The 19,813-nt window shown below is 37.5% G+C and overlaps 1 protein-coding gene across 6 annotated transcripts in view; it reads right to left on the reverse strand.

Moving 5' to 3' along the window:
• Nucleotides 1–19,813, reverse strand: part of LOC120423051 (serine-rich adhesin for platelets) — a 62,609-nt gene that overhangs the window by 23,911 nt on the left and 18,885 nt on the right. The window lies entirely within an intron of this gene.

A 19,813-nucleotide genomic window follows, 5' to 3' on the forward strand; every position in this document is an offset into this window, starting at 1 on the left:
TTAGAAGAATCTAAAATGTAAAGACACTGAAAAATTGTAAAGAATGTACCAGTTTGTGATAAAATCAACAAATACCCGTGATTATATTATGTAGCATGTAATAAGTAATATTTCAAACGCAAATCAGACCCGGCGTTAACCTAGTTGCACAGAAACTGCAAAGAAAATTGCGCAACGGTGAAAAATTGCACTGCAACAAATCGCACTATACAAGAGCCAACAAGAGTAAAAGTATAAGTTCCCCCATCATCATCAGCATCAAAAACTTCGTTACTTTAAACTTAGGTGCCTGCCCCAATCAGCTGTACGACAAAGCCAAGCGCCCTTTCTCGCGCACCCAATCTGTCGCGACGTCTGCTAGTTAGACGCCCAGCCGTCAGGCAAACAGCAAATGGTTGGGTTAACCCTCAACAAACCAAACTGTGTGCATTTAAATAAAGTAAATCTAAGAACACTGTTTGACATTCGAAGTATAAATAGAAGTTCATGTTTAAAAAAACGTCCATGTTTAAAAAAAGAGACTTTACATTTTCAGATTTAAAATTACACATTTTTTCTGACATAGAATATGCACTCTTTCCTAGATGTAATATAATCATGATTTTTTTACAGTGTAGTTGTTGATCGTATAATAAAAAATAAAAAAATAATAATAATAAATTCCACCTGCAAATACTTGAATCTTGATACTTAAAATAGCATTTTAACCTTTTTATTTTATAAAAAAAAAAAACAAAACTTGTTAAGGGTTAACGCAAAATATACTCACAATCTGATTTTTAAACGTTGTGGCGCAGTAAAATGAATGGCAGTGCGCTTGAATTAGCGTTTACCTGTGAGCTTCCCAACCTGCAGAGCATGGTTGGTTACAGATGATTGGTGATTAGTGTTTAATACCGATGCTTTTGTTGTTGTCGTTCCTGGCAGACTTTACGCGTGAACCGTTACGTAAGCTGCTGATTAATTGAGCGTATAAATTTAAAGCCCTCAATGGCACTAGATAAAAGAGTATGCCTGAAGTGCAACAATTTTCTGGACATCCAACTAAGCTTTAAAATATTTTACCTAACTTTTTCTTCGTTTTATAATTACACTTAAATAAAATTTCGACTGTTCATTTTCGTTGACATACCGTCTCAAATTTACATTGCACTTTATTTTTATGCGCAGCTGAGTTTGATTTAAAAGAAAACAAGCTAAATTTAAAAGAGACACTATTATTCACATTCCTTAGACCAAATCTATTACGGATTCTGTCATGAAAAGCGATACTACATATTTAAGGAAGATATTAAATTACATTTCATTGTACCCTGTCGATACCCTACAACTGCGACATAGTCGAGGTCAATAATGTAACAAATTGAAAAAAAAAACTCTTTCCACAACCAAGCTCTCCCAGCATCACTGAACATATTTGTTACTTAAGGGTGCAAAGGAATAGTCCAACTTTCCAATCAATCTGTTGGCCTCAGTGCAACGCAAAGATTGTTGCATCTGACTGACTGTTGAAGGGATGCTGGTCAATTCAACGATGAAGGCTGCATTTTTCAAAAAGATATATTGTATGAACCCATAATCATACAGTTGGTTGCCCATCAATCCAAATAGGGTGATAGTCAATTTCATTAATTTCACAGAAGAAGTATATATGGAAATATTATCTTGACCATGGGTTTTTTTTATATTGATAAATAAATAAAATAAATTACTATCATTAAAAAAATGGTTGTACAATTTATGGTTAATTGTAAAACCTATAAATTAGATCACTCTGATGCTCCATTACAATGAGCAATAATGTTACGATGTGGAAAAGGGGCTTGATAGTGAGACATGATTAGTTCTGCTTTATTCAATAACATTGTCATTGTGTTATGATACTGAATCACATTGTATGCGTTAAATGGAATATCATTCTAGTGCATTGAATTTTAATTAAAGGGATAGTTCTTTGATCTCATGATTAATTAAATCATAAATACTATCTGACAATATTCGACGAATTCAAAATTACTTCCGAGTATAGCTAAAAGTCAATTCAAAGCACACTTCTCATTATGTAGCACTTTAAAAGTAAATTCCAATCCGTTTCCATTTTCATGATTGAAAAACTTTCCAGAGAGCCAACTGCACCGGCATCGAAGGGCATCATCATCTGCATTCCGTTTCCGTATTATTTCGAAAAGTATTTCGGAATCACGAGAAAACGGACTGAAACGAGAACATAAACAAGGGGGGGAGGGACAATGTCGAAAGACTAAATCCACAACTTCATTCTTCAAATCTGCAAAATGTATGCGACTGTACGAGGGTGCTGCCCTTCCAGGAGAGGGTGGCCATTTTATCCATCATGGCTGTCATACCCACGCGCTAAAGTTGGGAATTTATGTGTCAGTGAAGAGGGAAAATTGACAGAAAGGATTCCACAAGTCGCGCGCGTTGAGTGGTGTGGATTTCAGTCGGTGGAGTTAAAAATAGGATCGCTGGAAAATGGGCCAAAGGGCGGTCGAATGATGCTGCAAAGCGAAAGATCCGTGAAAATTGCGATGAAAAATTGGATTGTTGGATTTAGGTTTTTTTTCTAATGCTGTGGATTTATGGATCTGTCTCTGTTTTTGGATGGAAACCGGAAACGACAACTTCCAACGAAAAATACGTTGCAAAAGAATAGTAAAAAAGAAACTTATAGCCTCCTTGAAGTATTAGGCTAGCCCACTCGGCCATCAGACCGATAAAAAATGGAAAGGATCAGGCCGTTTCGTCTTTCAAGAATGACAGGTTTAACCTTTTAACAAAGTATTTAATTCCGAAAGCATTGAAATGCACTTTATGCGATTCCCTCTTCGATTTTCGTTGAACTTTTTTCCATGAGTTTTCCGAATTGTCACCCCTTGAACGTTTGTTGCGGATCCTACATTGCTTGAATGCGAGGATTATTATTTTTTTTTAACAAATATTAATTTAATAAAAATATTGTTAAAAATTACCTTTTAGACCAGAATTTCACAAAAATTTAAAATTGAAGAATTGGCAGAGAGACCTATAAGGAACTATCCATAACCCACGTAGACACTTTTTTGAAATCTCATCTCTTGTAACAATTCAAATTTCGAATACAGAGTCAAATTGAGTGTGCGCTTGGCATTTAAAAAGTTTAATTGCAATATCCAGAATTGGTCCCATCCTTCAAGTATCATCTTCCAGACGTGACCTTCCGAAACCGATTCTCCAAGTTAGAACCCGGCACATACAACGTGAGTCTCCTCCACATTTAAACTAAAACTGCAGTAGACTTTCAGAGGTGGCCCAGATTAAAATCTACAAGTTGTGCTCTCTCATGGTTGGATGCAAATGCAGTGGCTTAAGCGTCGAGTTCCTTTTGACAAACTGGTGCTGGTGCTATACATTACATTTATTCCGGCACGTCCTGCTGGATGGGGAGTTTTCGGAAGCCATGCCCAACTCATGCTCGGATTTTACGCTCAGCGAAGTGTGTCGAAGAAGGTAATTTTACAAGGTGGCGTGTCTTGAATGTTATTCAGAAGATTTATTGGACAAAATTTGTTTAAATTGCACAAAAATCAATTTAAAAAAGAAATTGTAGAACCTGTAATGTGCATAGTAATTATGGTGAAAATAAAAAAATATTTTATAAAAAAAATAAATTTTGTTTTGAACTAGTGTGCAATGTTGGCAACAGAAGCTCCAGGCAGAATCAAGAATTTACCGAGCACGGTAACCAGCTAGTTGTCGCAAGGAATATTAATAGCCACTGTCGAGTTTCTTGAAAATTAAGTTATCCCTCGTTGAAACTTGTCCTGCGTAGATATTTTGAAGATCCAGTTGCGTTCCTAAAATTAGGTTGCGTGGTGCAATTTGCGCGTAAGGTGCAATTCAAGGATATTTCCATAATGAAAACCACCAAAAATCTATAAACCAGAACGGACCAAAAAGGACTAACCGCAATACTATAAATTAAATTGGCAAATAGATTGAATCATTCTTGAGAACTGCTTTACTACACAGAAAAAAATCATGGCAATATTACATTTAGGAAGGGTTACATCTTTTATGTCAGAAAAAAGGTGTTATTTTACCTCTGGAAATGTATAATTTTACCATATTCTGGTGTAGTGCGTCCATCCCGGGAATTCCCGGGACAAAATTCCCGGGATTTTTCCAAAACCGGGAATTCCCGAATCCCGGGATTTTTTTTGTATTTTGTCCTGGGAATTCCCGAAATTGAAAAAAATATCAAATTTTGGTCTGGAAATTCAGGTTTTGTTGTGGAAATAGATGAACAACGAAAAAAATATATTAAGCATATATCCAGGGTTTTTTTAATGTCCTATAAGCTATTGTGTTTCTCATATATTTATAGGACCTATTGAAAAAACTCTAGGTATCAGCATTAATTTGACTTTTAAAGGAAATTTGTTAAACATTTACCAATCCGTAAATTGCCTAGCGCTTTAAATATTTTCTATATTTTTGAAAAGACTACGTATCATAAAGATTTTCAATTAAAAAATATAATTTTAAATTTTTTCCATGACACATTGGGCAAATCGGAATATATCGAATTATGACAGCTGTTTTAGTCATTTTTTTTGCATAATGTTTTGATTTTATTGATTGATAAACCAAAAACAGAACAAAACAATTAGTAAACCGATCTTCAAATTAAATGCTCTAAAATCTCCTGTACCTATTTAGACTGTAGTCCCGATTTTCCCCAGTTGGTGGTATTGACTTTTAGATATTCAAGTTATCTAAAAACTGTTATCCTTGTTAAGATGGAAGTGTGGATTATCATTAATGAGCTAATTCTATGATTTTAAGCTTGAAAATATGACAAATATATTCAAAACATAGATTTTACTACTGTTTTATAAATTTCCCGGGATCCCGGGAATTCCCGGGATTTCAAAAATACTTTTCCCATTTTCCGGGAAATTTAAAACCCGGGAAAATTGGACGCCCTATTCTGGTGTAATGTAACTTTTTCAGTCTTAATTGAGGTAAAATTACATAATAAAAGAGGTAATATTAAATGTTTCCAAATTACAGCTTCCAAATTTACATTATTGTTTACTGTGTATTCTAGCTCAAATAAAATTTTCTTCAAAATCCCTGTGCTATTTTCATGACATGAAAATAATTTAAAATAAACACAATTCACATGCCACTCAAACTATTTTCTTTGCATAAAACGCTTCAATCGCAATCAGCCTGGTACTACAAACTATACAGCATCGCAATGAAAAAGTGTGACCGTAATTTATGGCCCCCATATTGCATCGTTCAGCCCAGTCTGGTGAGACACTAGAAAATGATAAATCCGCATTTCGTAGCCGTCTCTCTGTGTGATTACACCACATATTCTTGCTGCCTATTCTGTTGAAGATATTCAAGTTAATGTATGCCTTTTCGACATCCTCGGCAGCCTCTGCTCGGGTTCCCTTGGAGAAAAAGATATCACTTTGAATTCTTCTGGAAAAGCAAACGCGCACAAATTTATGGGGGTCATGCCGTCAAAGGTTGTAAAGCAAAGTCAGTTCCGAGATGTTGCAGGCCGGTTGACAGACTGGGGGGTGATAAGATCTTGGTAAACATTTCATGGTCACTTTTATATTCTAATTTCGATGTCAACATGAGAGGAATAATGTTAGTGGAAAGGAATTGAAGCTGAAGTGAAGCAGAACAGTTTTTACTCTTTGAATAGACAAAATCTGCTGGGTTTATGGTGGAATAATTTAAACCTTGTGCAGAGAAGCTTGTTTGTTTGTATTTGCATAGCATATCCTTCAGAAGCTGCATTTAATTTGTAGGCTGAAGCTAAACATAGACGTACACCTATGTATACACCATGCTAAACTGATTATCCATCCATTCATAATACGCCGTAACCCAGCCCCAGCACTTCGTCGCCATCGTGCTAACTTGTCGTACGTGCATTTTGGGCCAAATTGAGTTGAGAACGCCATTTTGTGCAGCTCACAATGCCTCACCTTTTGACCTTCACAGATCCCCAAAATTCGATTTCAATCCTGAGATATTCAACAAAAACCGTAAAAACTCCGTGCATTTTTGTCACTTTACATATGAAAGTATTTTCAATCTTGTCGTGCTATCTTGTCACTCCATGAAAATTGATGTAAGTGCGACAAAAGGCCAAAGGGATTTCAGGCCAGGAAAGTCAGGATGCGTTTGTCGCACGTGCAAGCTAGACTACCGTAAACATTTGTAATTATAACTCGGGACTCCAGCAACCAACTTCAACCAAACTTTGGGACAATGCACAGAATGGTCAGCCAAAAAAACGTGTTTGTTCTTGTTTACGTTGCGTGCTTTCGTTTTTGTTTATTCAAGGTCAAACATTAAAACGCGTTTTTCTCGGAACGTCAAAATGGCGGGTGCGACAAGTTAGCACGACGACGTCGACTTGTTCAAAGGTCTAATCCTAAAAAATCCAGCCGGTTGTTTGGAAGGTCCTCTTGCAGTGTAGAGAGAGAGAGAGAGTAGCTCAACAAGCACAAGGACACGGGTCGTTATCAGTGACTCTAATTAATCTTATTTTTGTGCTGAATTTGCGCACCGGACCGACCGGAGTTTTGGGCGGTAGATTTTCCGAACACTTGCTGGCAAGATGGATCGGACTCACCGTAGTCCGAACAGGAGCACCAGAAAACATGCTGATGACAGGGAACACACTGTCTTGGCTTTGTTTGATATATGAGACTACGTGGAGTGCAGGGAAGGTTTATCAGCGCAGAATGAACGGCTCTTGATGTTGGACTACCCGGTTTACTGGGAGTAGGTTAAGGTAGGAACTAGATGTAGAAAGCTGTTGATTGGCTGTTATACGCTCAATAAAGTCATTCAAAGTGGAGCTTGATGGAACCGTTCTCAGATGTCCCGGGCAAAATCAAAAGAAAATTATGCGATGGTTATAACATCTGGTACAGTAATACAACTAGCTACTATCTGGGAATTGCTGTGAAGTTTTTTTTTCTTCTTTCAAACCCCCAAATCGAAGAACGTTTTCATATTTCTGATATTTTGATTGTTAAGATTTATTTTATTGTTATTTCTAAACAAGGTTTGTTTTCATTTGTTACATGAAAATTGAGTTGAAATGGATTAACAAATCGACGCCTCTGTGCTCTCTTATACTCACTAGATAGGAAAACCAGCAAATTTAGTACAAGAGAGCATAGAGGCATCGAAATATTAACGCAACCTTAAAAAACTTTTTTTTTACTTTTTCAAATTACAATGAAATGAATCCCGACGGTCTTCCATTTAGAACCTGCCCTACACGTCCTATCACAGTATGTAATGCAAACACCTGTTCAATCTGTCAGTGCCACTCTTCTCTGAACAGCTCTGTCCCGAGAAACTGCTTGAAGCAATTGAAATATGCGATTTCCTCGCATTCCCAGAATTCAACCAAAGTTTGATTGTGCTTGTTGATTCCATTTCATCCATCAATGTGTTTGCATTTCCTTGGAAGTACCGATTTATCTCGATTGATTAACAATGAACTCAAAGATCGGATAAAAAGTTTCTTACTTTTGATACTAATTAATTCGTAATTGAAGTTTAAGTGAAATTTGTTTTCCCATAATGCATCAATGTCTCGATTTATTTTTCTTCGATTATTTGCATAGCTTTTTAGGTCATATGTCTAATTAAACCAAGCTTATTGCATAACCCATAGATACACTAAACAAAAATGACATAACACAAACACAGAGACAACCTCACGTCACGATAACTCCTGGATCTCCGGAAGTTTAGCGAAAACGACGTAAAATAGCGTGCCTGATGGCGCCCGGCCACCAACCATAGATGACGACACTAGGGTGACTAAAATGGTGCCCGAATGAAAAAAAAATTAAAACCTTTTCCTTTTTTTACAAACTTATCACCTATCAAGAAATTGTGTATCGTATCTGAATAACTCTTGTTTCGTGGAAACGCTGAATTTGACTAGAAAATACCTGAATGAGCCGTTTTATTGACACCCTACTGTCCACTGTCAGGTCAGTCCGAAAGCCAAACCATAGCTCAGCAGGAGTGCAGGTTGGCGGCATCAGGGTGCAGCATAAGTACCACTTATGGCACGTTATTTTCACCGTGGAATTGTGGTTTGAGCGTTTGGCGGTTTGGTTAAAGGTGTCCACCACCATCACATACATAGGTACACAGATTCCCATAGTGATGATAGTGGAATAGCTTTATAGCGTGATTTGTCGACGGGTTATTATGTCGTGTTCATGCAGGAGAAGGACGGTATGTGGTACGTTTGGGTGCCCAGAAAAAATGACCCCGTGCTCCACAAGCAAAAAACGGTTTATGGGCTATTTTAAACATCTGTGCAAATTTTGTGCGAAATTGGTTAAGCGTAACCCATTGATATCCGAACCTAAAGTTGGTTTTTAAATCGCTAATATCTTTTTAGATTCGAGTTTTACAGCTTTGGTATGTTCTAAAAAGTTGTAGATCATTAAATTTTCAATGAAAAGCTCACTTTTGGGAATATTTGGATGAAGTAGTGCACCCTGCAAACCAAACCGTAAGGGTTTTCCATACATTTTTTCGTTTTTTCCCATACAAACTTCTCCTTCGAGTATCAATGGGTACATTAGGGTGGTCCAAATCCGGACTTTTTTGGGGCTACCCCCTGAAATCAAAGATTGACCCATCACTAGGCTAAATTCCAAATTTGAGCTCATTCTGACCACGGGAACCCCTCCCTCCAATCGCTTAAAGTTTGTATGGGAAAATTCGTCAAAATGTATGGAGAAAAGCAACTGTTTTACTTTTTTACCTGTGGAAGGCGCCATAATTATCCGATTCTCACCATTTCTCAAATGTAGAACCTTCATTATATTTAGAACAACTTTCCCGAAGACACCATATTTTTAGGATTTTTTCCCGCGAAGTTATTAGCGCCCAAAACTGACCCTTTTTGCGCGGCAAGCTGTAAGGGGCTACCTAACAACGATGTTTATTTCCAATTCGTACACGCACGTGCTCTTTCTCAGGTTCAAACTCTCTCACGAGCTTGCTCGCCTGCCTGCCTGCCTGGTTACCTACAAGCGCGCGCTGTTTCTCTGCTTGGACTTTTGTCGTTTTTTTTTTTTTTTATATTTATATTTATTTTGATTTTCTCTTCCATGTACATTCATTCAGTTAAAATATTATTGAGTGTCCAATCACAATCGATGACTTTTCACCTCAATTTTAAATACTAGCAACTTTCATTTATTCATGAAATATTTAGCTTTCGCTATTCAGTGATTTCAAATGTAGGAGGTCCTACATGTACAAAAGGGAAAAGGGATACCTTAAAACTAACTTATAAACTATATAAAGAGCGGATCAATGCAGCTGAAGACTGCAATGATTTTTGTCGAAATGCATCAATTATCTTATTGGACATAACATCCAAAGTGTCAACTTCGGCTAATTGATGAAGTTCACTGGTGCTGAACCAGGGAGGAAGTTTCAGAATCATTTTCAGAATTTTGTTCTGAATCCTCTGAAGTTTTTTCTTCCTGGTTAAGCAACAGCTTGTCCAGATCGGCACAGCATAAAGCATGGCAGGTCTGAAAATTTGTTTATAAATTAACAGTTTATTCTTGAGACAAAGTCTAGAATTCCTGTTTATAAGTGGATACAAACATTTAATATATTTGTTACATTTAACCTGGATACTTTCAATGTGATCCTTGTAAGTAAGGTTTTTGTCAAAAGCAAGTCCAAGATATTTCACTTGATCCTCCCACTTTAAATTTACCTCATTCATCTTTATAATGTGATGACTTTTTGGTTTAAGAAAATCAGCCCTTGGTTTGTGAGGGAAAATAATAAGTTGAGTTTTTGCAGCATTTGGAGTAATTTTCCATTCTTTCAAATAAGAATTGAAAATATCCAAGCTTTTTTGTAATCTTCTTGTGATGACACGAAGGCTTCTACCTTTGGCGGAGATGCTTGTATCATCAGCAAAAAGTGATTTCTGACATCCTGGGGGCAAATCAGGCAAGTCAGAAGTAAAAATATTGTATAAAATTGGACCCAAAATGCTTCCTTGAGGGACGCCGGCACGTACAGGTAGTTGATCAGATTTGCTATTCTGATAACATACCTGCAGAGTACGATCCGTCAAATAATTTTGAATAATTTTCACGATATAAATCGGAAAATTAAACCTTTTTAATTTCGCAATCAAACCTTTATGCCAAACACTGTCAAATGCTTTTTCTATGTCTAGAAGAGCAGCGCCAGTAGAATAGCCCTCAGATTTGTTGCTTCGAATCAAATTTGAAACTCTCAACAACTGATGAGTAGTTGAATGCCCAAGGCGAAATCCAAACTGCTCATCAGCAAAAATTGAATTTTCATTAATGTGTGTCATCATTCTATTAAGAATTATTCTTTCGAATAATTTACTAATAGATGAAAGCAAACTAATGGGCCGATAGCTTGAGGCTTCAGCAGGATTTTTATCCGGTTTTAAAATCGGAATTACTTTGGCATTTTTCCAACTACTGGGAAAATATGCCAAATCAAAACATTTGTTGCAAATTTTGACCAAGCTACTTAAAGTTGCTTCAGGTAATTTTTTAATTAAAATGTAAAAAATGCCATCCTCACCAGGGGCTTTCATATTTTTAAACTTTTTGATAATAGATTTTATTTCAGTCAGATCCGTATTAAAAACATCATCTGATGAAAACTGTTGTTCAACAATATTCTGAAATTCTATTGAAATTTGATTTTCAATAGGACTCAGAACATTTAAGTTGAAATTATGAGCACTCTCAAACTGCTGAGCAAGTTTTTGAGCTTTCTCCCCATTAGTTAATAAAATATTATCACCATCTTTTAAAGAAGGGATTGGTTTCTGAGATTTCTTAAGAACCTTTGAAAGTTTCCAAAAAGGTTTGGAATAAGGTTTAATTTGTTCGACATCTCTTGCGAACTTTTCATTTCGCAGGAGAGTGAATCTGTGGTCAATAACCTTTTGCAAATCTTTTTGAATTCGCTTCAGTGCAGGATCACGAGAACGTTGATACTGTCTTCGGCGAACATTTTTCAGACGAATCAGAAGCTGAAGATCGTCATCAATAATGGGAGAATCAAATTTGACTTGGACTTTAGGAATAGCAATATTCCTAGCATCCAAAATTGCATTAGTTAAAGATTCCAAGGCTGAATCAATATCAGCTTTGGTTTCTAAAACAAAATCATGATTTAAATTATTCTCAATATAATGCTGATACCTGTCCCAATTAGCTTTGTGGTAATTAAACACAGAACTATTGGGTCTGGTAACTGCTTCATGAGAAAGTGAAAAAGTTACTGGAAGATGATCAGAATCAAAATCAGCATGAGTCACTAAAGGACCACAATACTGACTTTGATTTGTCAAAACCAAATCAATTGTTGATGGATTTCTAACAGAAGAAAAGCAAGTTGGCCCATTCGGATATAAAACCGAATAAAGACCAGAAGTGCAATCTCTGAATAGAATTTTACCATTGGAATTTACTTTTGAATTATTCCAAGATTGGTGTTTGGCATTAAAATCACCGATGATCAAAAATCGAGATCTATGCCGAGTAAGTTTATTCAAATCCCCTTTGAAATAATTTTTATTTTCCCCAGTGCATTGGAAAGGCAAATATGCAGCTGCAATCATAATTTTCCCAAAAGAAGTTTCAAGTTCAATGCCCAAACTTTCAATAACTTTTAACTTAAAGTCACGTAACGTGCTATAAGTCATACTACGGTGGATAACTATTGCAACTCCACCGCCATTTCGATTCATTCTGTTATTGGTTATAACTTTATAATCTGGATCACTTTTCAAATAAGTGCCAGTTTTAAAAAATGTTTCGGTTATAACAGCAACATGCACGTTATGAACTCGTAAAAAGTTGAAAAATTCATTTTCTTTCGCTTTTAAAGAGCGAGCATTAAAATTCATAATATTGATGGAATTACTTAGATCCATGATTAAACTTCAGGGTAAGAACAACATCATTCGCAAATTTTAATCCAATCTGGATAGCTTCCATCATGGATGTAGCATTACTCATTGTTTGAATCAAACCAAACAGTGAGTTTTGCAAAAAAGTCATTTTTTCAAACGTAACATCGCCGAGATCAGAAGATCCCAAAGCGTTGCCAGCAGAAAAATTTTCAAATGAAATTTGAGGTACCTGCCCAATTTGAAGATTGGTAGAGGATTTAAAATTCGTGGATGAACCCGAACCCGAAACGACGTTGGCATAAGAAATACCATTAGTGTTACCTAACTTTCCACGGTAGGGGTATTTCTAGCATTGTTCGAGTGAGACAGCACGAACGTTTGATTTAAAGATGCAGGTACAACCTGACTTTGAGAAAATTTCGGTTTGGATTTCGGCTGATGCTTAGCACGAGAATCCAAAACCTTTTTCTGATGGGGCAATCCCAGAAATTTGATTTGTGATTTCCACCACAATTTGCACATTTAAATTGGGTGACTTCTTTCACGGGACAATTGTCCTTGTCGTGAGAAGAATCCCCGCAAACCATGCATTTTGGAACCATGGCGCAATGATCAGTACCGTGACCGAATGCCTGGCAACGCCGGCACTGGGTCAGATTCTGGCCATTACCGCCATGTTTCTTAAAATGCTCCCACTTTACCCGTACATGGAACAAAAACTGAACTTTGTCCAAATGTTTCAAATTGTTGATTTCATTTCTGTTGAAATGAATCAGATAAAATTGTGAAGTCAAACCAAAGCGAGAAATATTCCCGTTTGATTTTTTCTTCATTGGTATTACTTGGGATGGGGCAAAGCCAAGCAACACCTTAAGTTCGTTTTTGATCTCATCCACCGACAAGTCGTTGGAGAGACCTTTCAGGACCGCCTTGAATGGACGAGCATTCTTGGTCTCATACGTGTAGAAATTGTGTTTGTGGTTTTTCAAATAACCAACAAAAGTTTGGTGATCTTGTAAAGATTCCGTCAACAAGCGACATTCTCCTCTTCGACCAAGCTGGAACGAAACCTTCAAATTGCAAGTTTCCTTGCAATTCTTCAGTTGCGTTCGAAAGCTGGCCAAATCGGAGACGGAAGTCACTACAATTGGCGGAGCCTTTACTCGTTTCTCGACGGCAGAAGGCTCAGTACGAGGAGAAGGATCCTTGTCAACAGTTTCGGATAAAACACCGAAACTATTTGCCAATGGGATTGGAGGATTAACCTCACTTTCAGAATCAGAATCAGACCTCGGATGAGGCTGTTTTCTTTTTCTGTTTCCGTTAGCCGGTTTAGCGTTCAAACGCTTCACCGACGTAACGATCAAATCTTCAGAAGATTTGCGTTTACCTTTGTTTTGACGCATTTTGCAAGCAAAGTTCTCTTAAAAAGATGGCTTCGTTTATAAAATACAGCAAAATTTCAGGTGGGGTTAGTCTTGAAAAGACTGTTTAGAATTTTGGAAAGTAACTCAGGTAGTCTTTAAAAAGACTGTGAATTTTGTTTGAAATAACTCTGAGCTTAGGTAGTAAAAAATACCGCAGCTCTAGTGTCCGTTCACCACGAAGGTTCGCAAGACACTTTGGACTTTTGTCGTCGTCGTCGTTTTCGTTTGCTATCCGCTGCGCTGCGTTTCTGGCATGTTTATTATGATTTTCAACTAAAATAGCAGGATTGTTTTGAGATATATTTAGCATATACATTCTTAAATTATGTCAAAAATAAAAAAAACTGCGCTGAAAAAAAATGTTTAAAGAAAAGACAGCTTAGGCTCAGTTAACAAAATACAGCAAATGTAATGAGAACAAGGTTTGTTTGTTTTCCCCAGCATTACACGCAGTTTTTCGTGCTAAAGAAACATGATAATGATTCAATTGTTTTAAAAAAAATCAGGTAATACAAATGTTGTTCCTTTAGGTAGTCTGCTTTAACAAAAATATACTTTAGTACAAATCAAGGCAATTTCACAATTATTGCTGCAAATTCTCATTCATACTCTTTAGAGAGTATGAATGAAAATTTGCAGCAATCATTGTAAAATTATTATTTAAATTTTAATTTTAGAGTTATTTTTTTATTCTTTCTGGAAATTTCTTTCTGTGTTCCTAGACCAGACCTAGCAACAAATATTGCAACTGTTTATCATTTTTTGTCAGTTTACCTGTACATTTTTCGATTCAGGAAACATCTCTTTCTGCACAATCGTTAACTACATTCAGATCAGTTTAAAAAAAATCTAAAGAAAATTCCTTCCTTTTTTATCTAAAAAAACTAACTTAATCCACCTATGTGGTTGGTGCCTTCCTCACTTTTTACCAACATTTGGTGATATGATGGGTTTCCATCTATTTCTCAAAAAAAAAAAAAAAGAAAAAAAAAACATAAATGTTGTTACCGTTGTGGCATTTTACCCTATTACTCACCAAGAGCAACAAGAGATAGAGAGTGAGAGCAAACGGTCATAGTACTCTTCGGAGTGAACTCACTATGATGATCCGTGCCATAATATTCGTTTCCATAGTTTCGATGTTTTTTTAATAGTATTTTCTATATGTTTTGCGTAATATATGATAGGTTAGTCATTGTATGTTATTCGTTCGTCCTTTAATCAATGGCTAATAGAAGGAAATTGTTTAGGAGCACTAGTTTGAATAAACTCCACAGTAGGATTAGCAACGGTCATTTTGAATACACCTAACACAATTTGTTAAACACTCCTCACCAATTATGTGTACTGCCGTGCGACTAACGAATGGGATGAATAAAAAGGGTCATGATGAACCTTGATGATCTTTAGGGGAGGTTAGCTACTGGGTCGGGTCGATTCCATCGGTCTTTTTTTTTTCCACCGTGACCGCGAAGCCAATTACACGCGAGTTGACTAACATTCGTCACTAGTTAGTTCATATAAGATCCGGTTGTGCAACACTATTTAACCGACAAAGGATACGCAGTATCCCCGTGAGTGGAAAAGACAAGAACCCGAGCAGTGATTAGATTGGAATCAGGTATGCCAAGTCCCGATAACCTCAAAACAGAACCCCAGTAGCGAACCCAACCTAACCCTCCCCCATTGTGCGAAACTCACGTGATGTAGGACCCAGCAGTTTTAAGCTGAAGAACCGCTATCGTCGGGGAACCGAGTTCTCCCCGGCCAGCCCGGGCTGTAGACACGTTCAACGTCTCAGCCAGTAGCCGAGCACGCCCAAAAAGCTCGCCCAGAAGGTCCCGTTGACCACGTGTCCTGACGTGGCCCCTGCAGACCGCCGTCCCCGGTCCGCGAGGTAAAGCACCCCATTTGGTTCCTACCAAGCCCGTGGTGGTCGAACGCCAGCCGACGTTCGGTAGCCTGGCTAGGCTCCGTCGGTCCCTCCGCAACCGTCCAGAAGCACACCTGTGCGCGACTCGGTGAGCCTGACGAGGCTTCGCCGAGATCATCGTCAGCAGCTCGCAGCAAACTGGAGAGCAGAAAACCAGCAGCAGCACGCAGTACCGCCGGCCGGCCCCGAACACACACTTACACACACGAACACTTCGTAAGTAATTAAAAAGCAAGTGAAAATGCAAAGACCGTGTTTCTTTTGAGTCCCTGATCAGCTTCCCCCTGTTGCATCTCGACCCAGAGCCGAAGAGTCCTCTCCGAAAGCTCGCCGCGTTTGGTAAAAGAGGCCAGTGAAGAGCCCACCACCGATCCCCGTGGCTATTAGACCAGGGAGAGGTGGATTTGTCTGGAGGCGTTGACCTCCGAGTTAAAAACTAACAATGTTACTTAAGCGGTCCTATCTCGAGACAGGGTTGCCAGATCTTCAATGTTTTAGACTCATTGGAAAGGTCTTTTGATTACCTAACCAACGATGGGTCGGATGATAGATTCGGACATAGTTTTCATATAGATAAGTCAGATCCGGCTTCAAAAAAGTGCATTAATATCACTTAAGTGGTCATATCTCGAGACAAGGTTGCAAGATCTTCAATGTTTTGGACTCATTGGAAAGGTCTTTTGATTACCTAACCAACGATGGGTCGGATGATAGATCCGGACATAGTTTTCATATAGATAAGTGAGATCCGGCTTCAAAAAAGTGCATTAATATCACTTAAGTGGTCATATCTCGAGACAGGGTTGCCAGATCTTCAATGTTTTGGACTCATTGGAAAGGTCTTTTAATTACCTAACCAACGATGGGTCGGATGATAGATCCGGACATAGTTTTCATATAGATAAGTGAGATACGGCTTCAGAAAAGTGCATAAATATCACTTAAGTGGTCATATCTCGAGACAGGGTTGCCAGATCTTCAATGTTTTGGTCTCATTGGAAAGGTCTTTTGATTACCTAACCAACGATGGGTTGGATGATAGATCCGGACATAGTTTTCATATAGATAAGTGAGATCCGGCATCAAAATTCCAGCACCCGATTCGCAACTCTGACACTTTTTTATACGTAACTTTTAAACTACTTATCGGATCTTCAAACAATTTAATAGTGCAGTATGGGACACCAAACCGGATCGAATGCAACATGTTTGACTCAAATCGGATCAGCCAGTGCCGAGAAAACTTGGCAAGAATTTCGAGCACCAAGGGGAATACGCACACACATACACACACACACAGACATTTGTTCAATTTTCGATTCTGAGTCGATAGGTATACATGAATATAGGTCTATGAGCTGTTTTTCAAAAGTTCATTTTTCGAGCAGGATTATAGCCTTACCTCAGTGAGGAAGGCAAAAACAGCATGGTATTTCTGGTAACAAAAGCAGATAAATTAAAATCCAAAACGTTTGCAAATAGGTTTGGATCAGAACAGATGACGATTCATGGATGAACTAATCCATCAAATTTGTATTCTATCTCACACGCTCTTATAACATGATATCTATTGTTGTGTTTTTTTTTTTCGTTTTGTTGATCACATATTACATTGAATTTTATATCTCAAAACAAACCTGGTATTTTAGTTCAAAATTATAATAAACATGTCAAGAACACATCGCAGCGAATAGCAAACGAAAACGACGACGACGACAAAAGTCCAAGCAGAGAAACAGCGCGCGCTTGTAGGTAAACAGGCAGGCAGGCAGGCGAGTAAGCTCGTGAGAGAGTTTGAACCTGAGAGAGAGCACGTGCGTGTACGAATTGGAAATAAACATCGTTGTTAGGTAGCCCCTTACAGCTGGCCGCGCAAAAAGGGTCAGTTTTGGGCGCTAATAACTTCGCGGGAAAAAATCCTAAAAATATGGTGTCTTCGGGAAAGTTGTTCTAAATATAATGAAGGTTCTACATTTGAGAATTGGTAAGAATCGGATAATTATGGCGCCTTCCACAGGTAAAAAGGTATAACAGTTGCTTTTCTCCATACATTTTGACGAATTTTCCCATACAAACTTTAAGCGATTGGAGGGAGTGGTTCCCGTGGTCAGAATGTCCTGAAATAGCTCAAGGAACAATATTCAGCTTGTTGAGCGTTTTGACAAAAAGTCCCATATTCTAGGCACCCTAGTGGTACGAGTTTCAGAGGCAATCATGACATTGAAGTTTTGAAGACTCTGGTGCTCGGTACATGCCTTAAAAATTTGCATTTTTTCGAAAAATTAGCACCAATTTTTTTTTTAATATGGTCTCTAAAATGAGTAAATTTACATCTTTTCTATATTTTTTCATTTTTTCTTCGAGAGAATTGTACCCACCCAGATCATATTTAATTGTTCAAACAGAGCACCCACTTGATGAAAACCCAATCCTTTGAACCAAAAAATGGACGCCACCATACCATCAATACTAATCGTCTTTGCGAATATTGAATTACATGGCAGGAGCGTAAACGTGACCTTGCTCTGATTGGGCCATTTGTTGATTGCGTGTCGTATTGTGGAAGAAGGTATTTTCATAACAATATCAAACGATTTGAAAAATGTGAAGCACAATATGATGTTTTAAAAAATCTTACCAGACCACATTGCATTTCAATTCAATCAGGCTCCGATAAATCCTGCTAAAACCGAATGTACCGACTTGCTGAGATTGAAACGATAAGTAACGCTCATCCTTAAGTTAATTTGAAACAAAATCTAAAAAAAGCTTTTCTCTCAGAGTCGATAACACCTCAAAATCACCGCAAAACAACCCTTTTTGGGGTGCGTGGAACAGCTTATGCGTTGTTGTTACCCCCAAACTATGCTAAAGCCATCATGTTTTATTCATCCCACGAGTGGCAGAATGACGGGAAACTTCAGTACCTTTATCCCCATTGGTGTTTCTTTGTGCCAGGTGGCGACAGCTTGCTTTTAAACTAATAGCCTGCAAACAAACAGAAGGCAAAGAAAATCTAATTTAACGGTGTTTTTTTCTCTCGTGAAATTTGTCTCCTGAATGAAGGTGATTTGGTTAGAGTTGGACGTGCTTCTGATAAAACTTGATTTCTGTTTGAATGTGCATTGCGATCATCATGCTGCGTTTGTTGATTTACTTACAAAAAAAAGGTTCATTTTACTTACAATGCTATCAGAATAATTTATTTCCCAAACCATCATCTGCATTTGCTATCATTGAGAAGATTTCCAATCATCTTTATTCAATCAGATGTAATTGAACCCTGGCAAAGAATGCGATTCAGTATACATCTGCCACATTTCAATACCCAGAAGCAATTTGAATAAAAATCAGATTCTGTCAGGTGAGCTAAGTAGCATTTGTGGTGCAAGTTTCTCAGTATATTTTTCTGCACCTGAATCGTTTGCATGCATTGTTGCAAGAAAAAAAGGGAGAAACTCCTGAGAATTGACAACATTTTGAATGTGTACGACACATATCAATGGAACAGTTAAAAATAAATGTTTTTCGTTTGGGAAAACTGATATCATAAATTTGAAAATACATTTCAATTTTACTTTGTATTTACTTTACCAATGTACACACAATTGAAAAGTGATTAATTTATAAATAACTTAACTATAGAAATTGATACATGACGTTCAAAGCAACTGAATAAACTGAAGCGACACAATGTGATGTTATTTATTCTGCATTCTGAGAATCGATACAAAAGCGCATCGTTTTCTCGATTCACAAATTTCTGGGGAAATTAGGTAGACTGGTAGAACATATGTTTTAATTCAAAAAGGCAATCGGATGGGTAACACCGACCAACAAAATTTCAACGCAGATTCAACTGCCTTTTGATTTTTCCAAAAATGTTTAGACAGGGCCGAATGGGTTTTCTCCAAGGTTTGTATGGAGAATAAGTGCTTTTCGCTTCTCCCACATATTGCATGCAATTTTTTGGTTGTATACAAGAGCGACGAACCGCCATATTCTCCATGCAAATTCTGAAGAAAAAACCATTCGGCCCTGTCTAAATGTTTAAAAAAATCAAAGTGCACGTGTTTCTGGGGACCCCAAACTTCATGCTTCCCCTCGAGTTGAGCCTGCGCAGTCATCTAATCTAAACAACTACATAATAAGCAAATAAGCGTTGCTTCCCGATACGTTACATTCCCTGATATTTTTTTTTATCTTTTCTTTGGAAGACATGGTAATGAATACTATCTAAATGTTGACTAAATATTTTTAGTATGTTTCATTTGAACTGGTTCTAAAATTCATGAACACAATTCACGATTTCGAGAATTGACTGTTATCCGACAATCGATGTAAAATGGATTACATTTCAAATACCGTAAAACGGGGTGACTTTGATAGCCGGGGTGACTTTGATAGGTTTGCGATTTTTCCGCAAAATGAAGAGTACAATTA

Source organism: Culex pipiens, chromosome 1, assembly GCF_016801865.2.
Source record: "Culex pipiens pallens isolate TS chromosome 1, TS_CPP_V2, whole genome shotgun sequence".
Classification (NCBI taxonomy): domain Eukaryota; kingdom Metazoa; phylum Arthropoda; class Insecta; order Diptera; family Culicidae; genus Culex; species Culex pipiens.